This window comes from Lontra canadensis, unplaced genomic scaffold (genome assembly GCF_010015895.1).
Source record: "Lontra canadensis isolate GAN:19392208 unplaced genomic scaffold, GSC_riverotter_1.0 scaffold11, whole genome shotgun sequence".
NCBI lineage: Eukaryota > Metazoa > Chordata > Mammalia > Carnivora > Mustelidae > Lontra > Lontra canadensis.
In genome coordinates, this window is record NW_022631005.1 from 1,992,453 (window position 1) to 2,005,759 (window position 13,307).

At 40.2% G+C, this 13,307-nt stretch overlaps 1 pseudogene; it reads right to left on the reverse strand.

Moving 5' to 3' along the window:
* Positions 1–2,508: 2,508 nt before the first annotated feature.
* LOC116866949 lies at positions 2,509–4,182 on the reverse strand (annotated as a pseudogene).
* Between the last annotated feature and the right edge of the window lie 9,125 nt (positions 4,183–13,307).

Below are 13,307 nucleotides of genomic sequence, written 5' to 3' on the forward strand. Positions count from 1 at the left end.
CTGATGTTTTATACTTAAAATACACTGAAGTCTCTTCCCCAAGACTCCTGTGCCTTTGAAGTTCTCCTACAACTGAACATGAAGTCTGTATCAAACCAATAATAATAGTAGTAGTAGTAGTAGTAGTAGTAGTAGTAGTAGTAGTAGTAATATGGGCCTAGAAGTATTAGTAAGATTTTATTTCCCAATTATGAAGTGGGGTCTAGAAAATGTTTATTTTCTGACTTTCTGAATGTGCTTAGGATGAATGGAAATCTAGGTGGCTCCGTGTGCAATGAGTTGGAATTTCCTTATGTTCAAATCCCATCTCTGCCATTTATTAACTGTAAACTTTGGCAAGATATTTAATTTCTCTGAGTCTTGGTTTTCTCATCTGCAAAATGGGCCTGCTATAACTCATGTGGATTACATGTAAAACACTTGTTTTCACAGAATCATTTGTGTCAGTCATTTTACTTAATACTTTTAAGTTTTAAGTTATAATTTAGCATTATCCTCCTGCTAGGTTATACAGTAATTCAATAGATTTACTATTGACTCACTAGTCATATAGTTGTTGTTTTGGTTATTGGTGGTGGTCTGAAACTATTGTGTTTGTAGTGTGAGAGAAAGCAACAACGTTTTTATATTGGTGTCACTGGGAACTGGGACTATTGGCTTGGGTGAGAGCAGACACAAATGTAGGATCAATGAGATTAAGTAAAACCCTCTCGTTCTGCAAATAAATCTGCAGTAGCAATTCTGATTCATAATGGGTTTTATGTTTAAAAAGGACTCATTTTCTAGTTCTGTCCACTGGAAAGGCCTGTAAACAATGGCTAACCCAATGACAGTGGGCACTCTTGGAACCTTAATTGTGTCTCTAAATACTATTCCCCACCAAAGGAACCAAGCCACTTGGAAAGATGGCTGACTCGAGGCTGATTCCAGGCCTCATGAACTTCCAGGAAGTTCATTAAATGAGTCTGGAACATCCTGTCATACCAGAAAGCAAGGAAGCTATGAAAAACTACTGGGGTTCTGCCCAAAGGATTTGATTACCAGCTTAAAGAGGATCTAACTGATCAAAGAGTTGAGCATCAGGAGGTTGATAAATGCAATGGGTTGAAACATATCAAGTATATTCAAATTCAAGTTCAGTATGATACCAAAAATTTAGACTCCCCTCTAGAGGATGCTAGGGAACAAATTCATTGAGCTAAAACACAAAACAAACAAACAAACAAAAAATATGTGGTCTCAGAGTGACCAGAGAGTCAGGGGAATTTCCTATTTATAGAAGTTTTCCAGCTAACAAATGAATATTATATACTTTATTATATATTTTATACTGATCCAATTGAATCAGGATATCACCATTTTGTGACCTCCTAATGAATTAGTGGATCTGAGCAATGACCACCAATGGCTGCTCAGATCACCAAAGAGAGACAATCAAACATTATATACATCTTAATAGAAGTACAAAACACTGTATAAGAAATACTCTTGACAAAATAATTGAACCTGAATCTTATCAAGCCCCTAGATCTAACTGCCAATTTAGAGGTTACAATGACAGAGTAATACAATAAATCCAAACTATTGGAAACTCCAAGACAAACATCCAGTTTCTTCAACAATAACAACATCAAAATTGTAAGGAAAAAAAGAAAGGAGAGAGAGAGAGATGATAGGGAGATATATAATTTTTCTATATATATAAATGTATTTATTTGATCATATTTTATTTTTTTTTAAAGGTTTTTTTTTTTGGTTTGTTTTTTTTTTTTTTGACAGACAGAGATCACAAGTAGGCAGAGAGGCAGGCATGGGGGGCGGGGGCGAGGCAGGGAAGCAGGCTCCACGCTGAGCAGAGAGCCCGATGTGGGGCTTGATCCCAAGACCCCGAGATCATTACCTGAGCTGAAGGCAGAGGCTTAACCCACTGAGCCACCCAGGCGCCCCTTGATCATATTTTAAAAGGCAGAATAGAATCACATCCATTTTTAAAAATAGTATCCCTGTAAACAGACTGAAATTCAGAGCTACTAGTTTTCTTCAGAAACTTCTGAAGATTGAACATTAGCAGCCTAGAAGCCTTTTCCTTCCTCTCTAGGCTCTCCCGCACTTGGGGGGAAGAGGTTGGTTGACAATTGACATTAAATAAATAGCATATGGTTGAGTTTGCCAAACTTGCTAACCCCTCTCACAGGCAACAGGGTGACTTCACTTATTCTCAAACTAAAGTCCTAGAGTAAGCGAGTAGGCTTATCAAACAGATAATTGAGGGAAGTTCCCATTGTAGATAATTTCCAAAAGTAAGAACAGATGAACTCAGAGCTTAATTGTTCACTCCTCTCTTTTGCTTCCCAGAGTGAGGTATACTATCAGTGGTGCTCAGATCCTTGGTTCATTGAGACTCAGTGTAATGCGCTCAGTTCCTTTGGTTGAAATGTTTTGGAAAAGCCATCTCTGGGTAGGGAAGAGAAGTTGGTTTATTACAATGATGGTACTATAAAAGGAAAATCAAAGCAGCCAACACCAGGCAGTGTCCTTTTTCTCTTGAACTTCAATTATCATCAGCTTCACAGTCTAAGCAAACTCAACTGGGAGAGCAGGTGGTGAGGTCAGAGAAATGAGGACAATTTTATCCAGATCTATAGACCACCTCGATCTTCTTGGATTCCCAGGACCCCTACCTTTGTAGTCAAGATAGTTATGGGGGGTTAAGACTCCATTTTTTGACCAATTCAGTAAAATGGCATACATCACTGATCATTTTAAGGTATACCACAGATACTATGTTCTTTTCCCATTGCACCCTCTGTGGTTTAGATGCATAGACAGCCTCCCCACTGATACTCAACCACTTCCCAGCACCAAGAAGCTTTCTTGGAAGATGGGAACAACCAGTCCATATTTAGTGGGTTCAACATTGAGAAGATAGTTGCCTCCCAAACCTACTGTCTAAACCAGTTCTGAAATGATTTCAGATTCCCTTGCGATGTCAGACAAGGCCCTGTCCCATTGATATCCCAGGATGCCTTGTGGATGTGGTGCATATCTCCCACCTGTGATCTAGTGACCTCCCTGGCTTGAATTTGCCTTGACAGTTGTAGTATCATCCATGGTAACAGGAACACTTTCAACCCCACAGGTCGTTTCCCTTCATCCCTCACAGAGCTATCCCTGAAGATCCAAGAAAGAAAATTTCTAGAGTTCCAGTAAGTATCAGGACATTCTCATTCTCCATCAGATCAACAGGTCAGGGCCCTATTAACAAGGTCAAATAGCTCTGGCATTGTTTTCACACTGACAAAACACTGTGTTTTGAAGCCATTTTTCTTACCAAGTAGACAGTTGATGGAGCCATTCTAAGAGTGAGTGAAAGACTCCAGGGTACATGTTCCTCTTCTGAACAGCTGTTCCCTACTCATCAACTCAGCAGAACATGATGGGGATGGGGTCCCAGGTCCTCAGAGTTCTGGCTCCAAGACATAAGCCTTGGCCAGTTGGTAAAGGCTTTGTGATACTCTGTGGTCAGGACTACCTACTGGCTACATGGTTTAGACGAGTTCAGCCCACTCGTGGAGGTGGAAGAGTTACAAGGGGAACTGTGGCCCTAAGTCCGAGGAGCCTGGTAGTTACTGCGCCTGCGGCGGCTCCTCACCCATCCAGTGTACCCATCCCACTCACTGCCCCAGGCCAGCTGGAGCACATGCCTCTGGGGCACTAACTCCCCAAACTCTGAGTCACCCAACTGATTCAGAGTCGAGACTTGGCCACTTCAGGCTGCAGTGGTGCCGAGCCCACACTGAGCCCCCAGGATCCCCCCTGGCCCGACATCTGTCAATTAAGAGAGACTTTTAATTCATCAATCCTAATGAGTGGACTGTGTGTAGAACCTGACCCAAGTGAAGCAAATGCTTTGTTATGTTCTCTTTTGTTTGAAGGAAAACAGGATCAATCTGGTGTTTCCAGAAGGAAATCTGACAGAATGGAGAGCCTTGGGGTAGAGAGGTTGGGAAGAGTGGGGTGCAGGCCAAGGAGGTGAATGTGGGACCTCCTCGCTGCCATACTAGTCTCAACCTCATTGAGCTCTTGTCTTTAATTAGCCCCTCAGTGAAACGTTTCGGTTTAAGTAGAATCTTAGACTAGGGATCCAGAAAAAGACCAGCTCTATCATACCAAGCCCTCCATTTCAACTAGAGAGAAAACAGGAGAGAAAGGAGACGTATCTCCAAATTCAATTCTGTCTTCAGTTATGCTTTAAAGAGAACTTATGTCATTCACCAAAGAGATGTAGTTTCCCCAGGGGAGACAGCAGGTGTACATTTCCTCTCAAGGATATTTAATTGCTGTCAGGAAGACATATGATTAACAAAACCAAATGCTGGAAATATGAAGTATAGACAATTTTAAAGTTGTTTATAGAGTTGATTACAGTATATCATACAATATGTTTATATGCCATAAACCTGCCTATCACAAACTGTTCCCACACCTGTGCATCTGCATTGAACAGCCCACCGCTTAGCTGTGCATAAATCTGCTGAGACAATGGCCAGCACCCAGCAGAACCCAGCTTCCCCTGATGGCCTCTCTCGGTCACCTTGTATGCACCAGCTTTGTTCCAGTGAAGCTGAGGCTGAAGGCCTGCGGACCTATGGTGTCCTCTGCTGCGGTGAGAGCCCTCTGAGCTCCACAAAAGGAGACCAGCAGGAAAATGACAGGCCTTTGGGGGTTCCTCACTGTCTTTTAAGATATTGCTATTCAAAATGGGGCCAGCTGTTATTATCTTGTTTACCATTCAGAGAGAAGACAAGCATAGAATCGAGAGAAAACATTTAAAATGTTGAAATCCATTTGGCAGGATGAGTTTATGTCTGTTGAATCTAATAAAAAAATGGGACTTGGGTGTTGTGTGTATTGGTTTTTTTATTCCATTTTTAGTTACTTTTATTGCCCCTTCCAAAATATCAGGCTGTGACAGATTGCAAATTTAAAAAAAAACAAAAACAAAAAAACTTCTCTTTCACTCTACATAATTTGAGAAGCACTGCCTTAGAGTGATGCCCCCCGCAACTCACCACATCCCCAAGCTTCTCTTGGCACTCTGACAGTTCCCAAGAGTCAGTCAATGGCAAAAATGTGGACCTAGAAAGATGGTCTTCCCAAAGAGGCAAAGCGTCACTCATGGGTGAGAAGCACCCGGGGTTGGTAGATCTCATAAAACCAGCCCAGCTGACCCCTGGTCACAGCATACACCTTAGTCTTTCCAACAGTTAACGGTGTTGTAATGCTAGTCGTAGAAGCAGTAGCATTCAAGACTTACATAGGACTTACTGTGGTGCAGCTACTGTCCTAAATGCTCTACGAATACCAGATGACAAGTGGTTCTTCTCTTTGGAGTGACATATATACACACCTCCCTATACACGTATACTGGAAAGCATAGCATCAAGCCAGTTTGCATGGATCTGCAAATTTGCTAATGACTGACCTCTTATTCTGGTATTTCAAGACATCATTCCAAATATACTAGAGACACTTATTAGAATGCCCAGGAAATGAGAATTTCGTGTTCAGATACTGGCCATAGAGCTCAGCTGGAAATTTTTTTTTAACAGAAACAACATTCCATCTTGGAAAATATGGAGATATTTGGACTTCTGTTTTTATTTTTTATTGTTGCACTTGGAAGTTCTCAGGCAGGAAACAGAGATTCACAAAATACACGTTAAGAGGCAAAGACAACACCACCACAAAACTTGCTTCACTGTACAGAGAGGTTATCTAGTACCAAGTCTTTCATTTACTAGTTTTCTCCCCACAGATAGGTTGTAAGACTGAGGCACAGTTTAGATATTTCTGTACTCCTTGCCCCTTGTTGAGGTTTAATAAATGTTCAAATTTTACGAAGTCTGTATTCCACAAATAATGGAATCTATTTGCCCTTGAAGTATGAGCCTTCTTAGACTCTGTGTGAGGCAGGTAAATTCTGCCCTCTCCCGTTATCTCTGCTATATCCAAAGATATCCCACTGCTGTTGGCAGCCAGATTCACTAATTGGCTTTTGAGTGGTCAAAATAAGTTAACCACACACAGATTTTCAGTACATCATTGTAGGGAGGGATCAAGGAGTTCACCCTGAGGAAACTTAAGCAGGGGAAACATTAGTTTCTCCCTCATGTTTCCATGGCCTTTTTCCTTCCTTGGGTTTTAGGGATAACCTGAGGCTTGACTTTGTGGGGTTAATGGATGTTCCCAACCCAACATGAGCAGGCATGGAGATGGTTTCTCCCGACTGACTAAAATCTCTTCTTCTTCTCACCAGTTTAAAACCTAAGTGGTAATGCTGAAGGCCAGTCAATTAATATTCACTGGAAGCCCACAGCATTCCAGAGCCATGATTCCTGCCCCTAGTTAACCATGAATCTCAAGAGACTTTCTCCACATTAATTCCTTGTGCCCTTCAAGATGAGGTCATGGGTGTAGGCATCCTCCTGAAGGTAGAGAAGAGAATAAGCGGGCCTCTAAGGTAGCTCAGTGAAAGACACAATGTGAGTTAGTGAAAAGACAAGAAGAAAAATGTATCTGTTACTTAGTGGGGATGTTTCCAGGAGAAAATGTCCAAACTTGTTTCATTGTGTTATTTCTTATGTCTTTATAGTAACAAGAAATAGGACAGTTCCTTATAAAATGTCCTCAAAAAATCGCTGGGGTGCCTGGCTGTTTCAGTTGGTGGAATGAGAAACTCTTAATCTCAGGGCCATGAGTTCAAGTCCTGAGTTGGGTGTAAAGATCATTAAAAAAAAAAAATAAAGCATTTTTTAAAAATTGTCATTTTACCTTCCCAACAAAGTAATGAGAAAGATATTAATATGTTCACTTTATAGATAAGGACACCAAAACTCAGGAAGAGTAAGTCTTTGTCCCCACATTCATACATACTGGAGCAGAGGCAGGACCCTAACTGAAGTCATCTGCCTTTAAGCTCAGTGCTCTTTTACCATCGCAGATGCCTTTAAGGTCTTTTCCTGGATTTACCATATCCCAAACTGAATTCCCGATTATCCCTCCAAATCTTTCTTCTCTCAATATCTGTATAAGTCTGGGAGTCATCTTTTGACATTTTATTTTCTCATTTTCCCAAACCCAAACTATTACCAAATTATGGTAATTTCATGTTCAAACACCCCTCTTGCTACTTCTAATTCCCCCACGCGGATCAAGCTCTCCAGTCATCTATTTGTAAATGCACGTCAAAGTGGAATGTGTCCAATTAAGAATGTTACCAGGAAGACAGAGCAGTTGGGAGATGAGCTAGATTTCCTTTTAAAAATAAGATTTTGAGGGGAACTTGGGTGACTCAGTCAGTTAAGCATCTGACTCTTGATTTTGGCTCAGGTCATGATCTCAGGGTTGTAGGACCGGGCCCTGCATTAGGCTCTGCCCTTAGCAGGGAGTCTGCTTCTCTCTCACTCCCTCTCTCCTCCCTCCCAGTTGAGTGAACTCTCCCTCTCTAAACTAAATAAATAAATCTTTTTTAAAAAAATAGATTTTGAGAGGTTTCTTCAAAAGAAAATAAGGAAAAATTAAGTTTGTGAGTCACCATATTTGCTTGGCTATATTGAGAAGTATTAGTTGTAGTCATGGTCATACCTTTTTTTTTCAAGATTTTATTTATCTATTTATTTATTTGAGAGAGAGAGAGAGAGAGAGAGAGAGAGCATGCATGAGCAGGGGTGGGAAGGAACAGAGGGGGAGAGGCAGTGGGGGAGGGGCAGAGGAATAGAGAAAATCAGTAGCAGACTCCACATTGAGCTGGAGCCCGAGTGAGGCTGGATCTCACCACCAGGAGATCATGACCTGAGCTGAAATTAAGAGTCAGATGCTTCACAGACTGAGCCACCCAGGCACCCCATCACGATCCTATCTTAAGTTTGTATTTTAACTTCTCTAAGTGCAACAGAAATCCTTTCAGGAATAAATCAGAGTTCCAATTAAATGCACGGTGATTTAATAACAAAAGAAACTAATGCTTTAGATGATCTAGTTTTTCTCTCACAATTAGACTCTGAAATCTGGGCAAGAAAATGTTCTTATAGTTTTACAGATTGAAAAAATTGAGGTACAGAGAAGCAAAGTGACTTGCCCAGTGTCACACGACAAGACTAGGATCTGGAATACCCACACCCATTTAGGGGTTCTTTTCTCATAGGTTTTGCTAGCCTCTCTGATGCATTTTGTCCTCATATTTTAATGCTAAGATGACCAAAGAATAAAAAGCAATCTAGGAAATTAAAGATTTAGCAGAAGTCTGTGGCACGTACACTGTGGTCCAGATACCATAGTTCTTCTGTTGTTGTTCTAGACACAGTGTGTATGCTCCAGAAAATAAGAAGCAAAGACCTCAGTCAGAAATTTTCTTAAAGGACAAGAGTATTAAAAATAACTATAACTACGATAATTTGGTAGTGAATGCACCATATAAAAAGAGGTAAATTGTGACATCAGAAATGTAAAAGGGTAGACTTCTTGCATGCAATCCAAGTTTGGTTGTTAATGTTATATCTAGAAAATGTTTTATGTAAGCCTCATGATAACCACCAAGTAAAAACCTCCAGTATCTTCACAGAAGATAAAGAGATGGGAATCAAAGCAGTCCACTATGCAAAATCATCAGTTCACAAAGGAAGGCAGCAAGGAAGGAAGAAAGGAACAAAGGGACTAAAAAGCAACCAGAAAACAGTAAGACAGCATTAATAAGTCCTTACATATCAATAAGTATTCTAATGCAAATGAATTAAATTTTCCAAATCAAAAGGCACAGAGTAGCTGGATGTATTAAAAAAACAAGACCCAGTTATCTGTTGCCTATAAGAGACAACATTCATACCACCCAGAATCATCTATAAATTCAATGCAATCCCTATCAAAAATCTATTGACATTTTTCAAGAAATAGAAAAAACAATCCTGAAATTCATGTGAAACCACAAAAGATCCTGAACGCCCAAAGTATGAAGAACAAAGCTGAAGGCATCACGCTTCCTGATTTCAAACTAGATTACAAAGCTTTAGTAATCAAAACAGTATGGTACTTGCAAAAATACAGACACACAGAGCAATGAAATAGAAGAGAGAGCCCGAAATAAACCCCTGCATGTAAGTCAACTGATTATTTGGTAAGAGAGCCAAGAATACTCAATGCGGAAAGCAGAGTCTCTTTAATAAAGGGTGCTGGGAAAGCTAAGATAATAAACATGTAGGAGAATGAAACTGGGCCCCTATCTTATACCACACACAAAGATTAACTCAAAATGAAATAAAGACTTAAAACAGAAGAACTGAAAACCATAAAACTCCAAAAGAAAGCACAGGGGAAAACCTTTTTGACACTGGTTATGGCAATAATTTTTTTAGATATGACACCACAAGTACAAGCAACAAATGCAAAACTTAAGATGGGACTACATCAAACAATACAGCTTCTGCACAGCAAGAGAAACAACCAACAAAATGAAAAGGCAGCCTATGAAATGGGAGAAAATATCGGCAAATCATATATCCAATAAGGAGTTAAGATCCAAAAGATACAAAGTACCCATAAAATTCAGTAACAAAACAAAAAAAAAAATCTAATTTAAAACGGGCAGAGGAACTGAACAGACAGTTTTCCAAAGAAGATATACAATTAGCCAATAGATAGACACATGAAAAGTGATCAGTATCACTGATCATCAGGGAAATGCAAATGGAAACTACAAGGAGCTATCACCCCACACCTTTAGATAACTATCATCAAAAAGACAAGAAATAACAAGTGTTGGTGAGGATGTGGCAAAAAGGGAATCTTTGTGTACCATTAGTGCGAATGTAAATGAATACAGAAACTTGGAAAACAGCATAGAGTTTTCTCAAAAAATTAAGAATAGAACTACATATGATCCAGCAAAGCAATGCAGGGTATATATTCAAAGGAAATGAAAATAAGGTCTCAGAAAGATATCAGCATTCCCATGTCAACTGCAGCATTATCCCCAACAGTCAAGACATGAAAACCACCTAAATGTTCATCAAAGTAGGAAGGAAGATGTTCTGTGTGTGTGTGTGTGTGTGTGTGTGTGTGTGTGTGTGTTAAATATGGAATATTTAGCTAAGAGAAAGGAGGAAATCCTGCCTTTGCAAAAACATGCATGTACCTTGAGGGCATTATTCTAAGTGAAATAAGTCAAACAGAGAAAGAGAAGACAACACTGCCCGCTACCACTTACATGCGGAATCTTAAAAATAATAATAATAATAATAATAATAAGTCACTGACACAGGCAGTAGAATTGTGGTTACCGGGGGCTAGGGCGTGGGGAAATACAGAAATGTTGGCCAAAGGGTACAAACCTGCAGTTACAAGAAGAGTAAGCTTGGGGAGATCTAATGTTCAGCCTGGTGAATGTAATTAACCATATGCAGTGTATACCTGAAAGCTGTTTAGGGAATAGATCTTATATGCTGTCACCACACAAAAAATATGGCAATTATGTGACAGGACAGAGGTGTTCACCAATGCTCTGGTGGTGGTCTTTTCCCAAAAGAAATATCTCAAGCCAACATGTCTCACACCTTAAGCTTATACAATCTCATATGTCAATTATATCTCAACAAAACTGGGGGAAAAGATCTTCTCTTTATCAGTGAAACAACAATTCTACAGGGAAAAACTTGCTATGACCTATTTCTGTAACACTCTCTCACACGCTGCTTCCTTCAGCAGTGGCTACAAATGCTCCACGAAGGGGCTGTTAATGTGACCGATCTCCTCCCTTCAAAATATCTTTTCAAAACATTGTTTTTCCTTATGGTTCTTCTTGGAATCAGAAGCCATATTATTTTAAAGAAATTTAAGAAGCCATCTAAAGAAGTTTTTTAAATTTAGTGGTCTATATAGGTTGGATTGGGTCACTACAAAATAGAATCGTTCTTTTTGTCAGCTCTCTATAGTCTATGCAAAGTATTTCTCTCCTCCCCATGTCCATGTTGTTGAAAAATCTGCCACGGGCTTCCCAAAAGCTGGCTTTTCATGGTAAAGTACACTCCTAGAAGTGCAAAGATAATAAGTTAAAAAAAAAAAAAACTGTCAGTGATGTAGATGAAAATGGATGTTAGAGCAATTCCCAGGCAGCAGAGAAAGACTCCAGTGTTTACATAATCCCCGTGTGCATGCATGGCTTCCTCTCCATTTCCCTGCTAAACCTCATCTGGCTTTGCTCAAGACCTCAAATGCAGGGACTTCGAGGTGGCACCTAATATTTATTCATGCCATTGTCAAGAGCATCTTTGCAGTTCTTGCCAAAGTCTGTCGTTGAATATGTTTATCCAGCTGCATGCAAAAACATAATACACAGTCATCATTTTACTCAGTCACATACTCAATATTTTCTTCTATGATTAAATTAACTCATAAATATTGCACTTTTAATGCCAGAAAGCCATGGTTCATCCAGCCAGTTGCATACTTGTTTGTCCATTTTCTGGGCACTCAGTCATGGCCTTACAGAGTTTGAAATAATGAAAAGCACTGCATTTACTTAACATGCACAAGAAACAGAGCAGGATCCTTCCGTGAACTCCGTTATCATGCAGTGCAAGGCTGCAGAAGAACTTTTGCAAGCAGCACTGAAAACCTGTAGGTAGGGGCTGCGCTGGAAATGGTTTGGGTGTAGATATGCAATCTGCTCTGATTGGTCGATGCGAAGGACAGAATTGGTGGCTCTCTTTGCAACTGGCACAATGTCTTGATCTACTGAGGAGAATTTCAAATACACACACACACACACACACACCTTGGTCACACTTGTACTCAATTCATTACCAGACTGCGTTCATGAACCCTATAGGCACTTGCTGTGTTCTGTGACATCTTGGAACTTCTTTCTCTAAACACTCCCACATGGACTGCTTGTTTAAAGCAGCCGACACAAGGCCTTACACGCTCACCTTCAGTGTTGAAGGACTGCTGCTGAAGGGCGAGAGTCTTCCCTTGCTGTCCCAGGCTAGCCCAGGTGACAGTAACGCAACAGGCATCTACACAGATACCTGGCCCCAGAGGCAAGAGCCATGTACCCCGGGACCCTTCTGGAATCACCTCCTGAATGAAATATTTATAGCTGGCACTGCAGGGCAGTTAGCTTTTCTAGAATTATATCCAAATTCGCGCTGTTGTTCTGGGAATAGCCTTGGTTAGCAGTTGCTCATGATGTCAACGCTTTTAGAAACTTTTTACAGTCATTTTTACTGTTTTTATTTCAAAAATAAAACTTAAAGGAGCTTGAAAAGTAGGTTTTTAGATGATCACACAATGGCCTGATTTCAATGGTTTCAGTTCTGTGCATTTTACTTTATGTGCACCTACTGAAATTAACCAAAATTAATCCATATTTGAACAAAGACTGCGGATACAAATGAGCCCTAACTTTCTAGGCTCCTCGGTGCAGTGCACTAGCTGAAGCGTTTGGAATGCATTGGCCCTGGGAGGCGAAGAAGTTATAGCAAACAACATATGGGCTTTAAAACTGGGAACTATCCAAGACAAAGCTATTTTCACTTTACTTGTTCCTTTTTTTTTTCCCCCTCCAGAAGATGAATTATTTCTAATCACATTTTATTTTCATCTTCAAGAGCTGGATCCCAAAAGAGCCAGGTCGGTCTCAAACTGCGGGTGAGTTTGCAGCCCCGTCCAATGATTACCTAATGCATTTGTGTCATCTGCTTTCCTTGTTGTGTGAAAACACACTAAGGAAATGTGTAAGTGCACTGAATTGTTCCCAACTCTTTTATTCACCTTTCAGCATGCTAGTTCCTTCCCTTGGCATTGATATCATTATGCATTTGTCAAAGATAGACTGTCACTTTAGGGCCTCTATTATGTGCAAGAATGGGCAGCAAATTTTGCCACTGGGATTTGCTTATATCCTCTGTATGTTATTGTACTTCTTTGGCATTCAGTAAATTCCGTACACCCACTTCTTTGATGTTCATTCCAGCCCCTAAATGTGGAAACAATGACTGAAATTTTGGATCAAAGCATGGTAGGCAACACAGCTCTCTGCTAGTTGACTAAACATGGGGTATCTCTCCCCCCGCCCCCGCCCCGAATCTAGACCAATAGTCCTCTAAGAACAGTTCTGGTTTCCCCAGTGCAAAGGAACTAGAGGAAGTTAAAGAAAACAACTCCAAGATTTTAAGAAAAAGAAAGAGATTAAATAAGACAGTGAAACAGAAGCGCACGATCATTTTTAACCGTAGAGAAAGCTAAGTACTGTT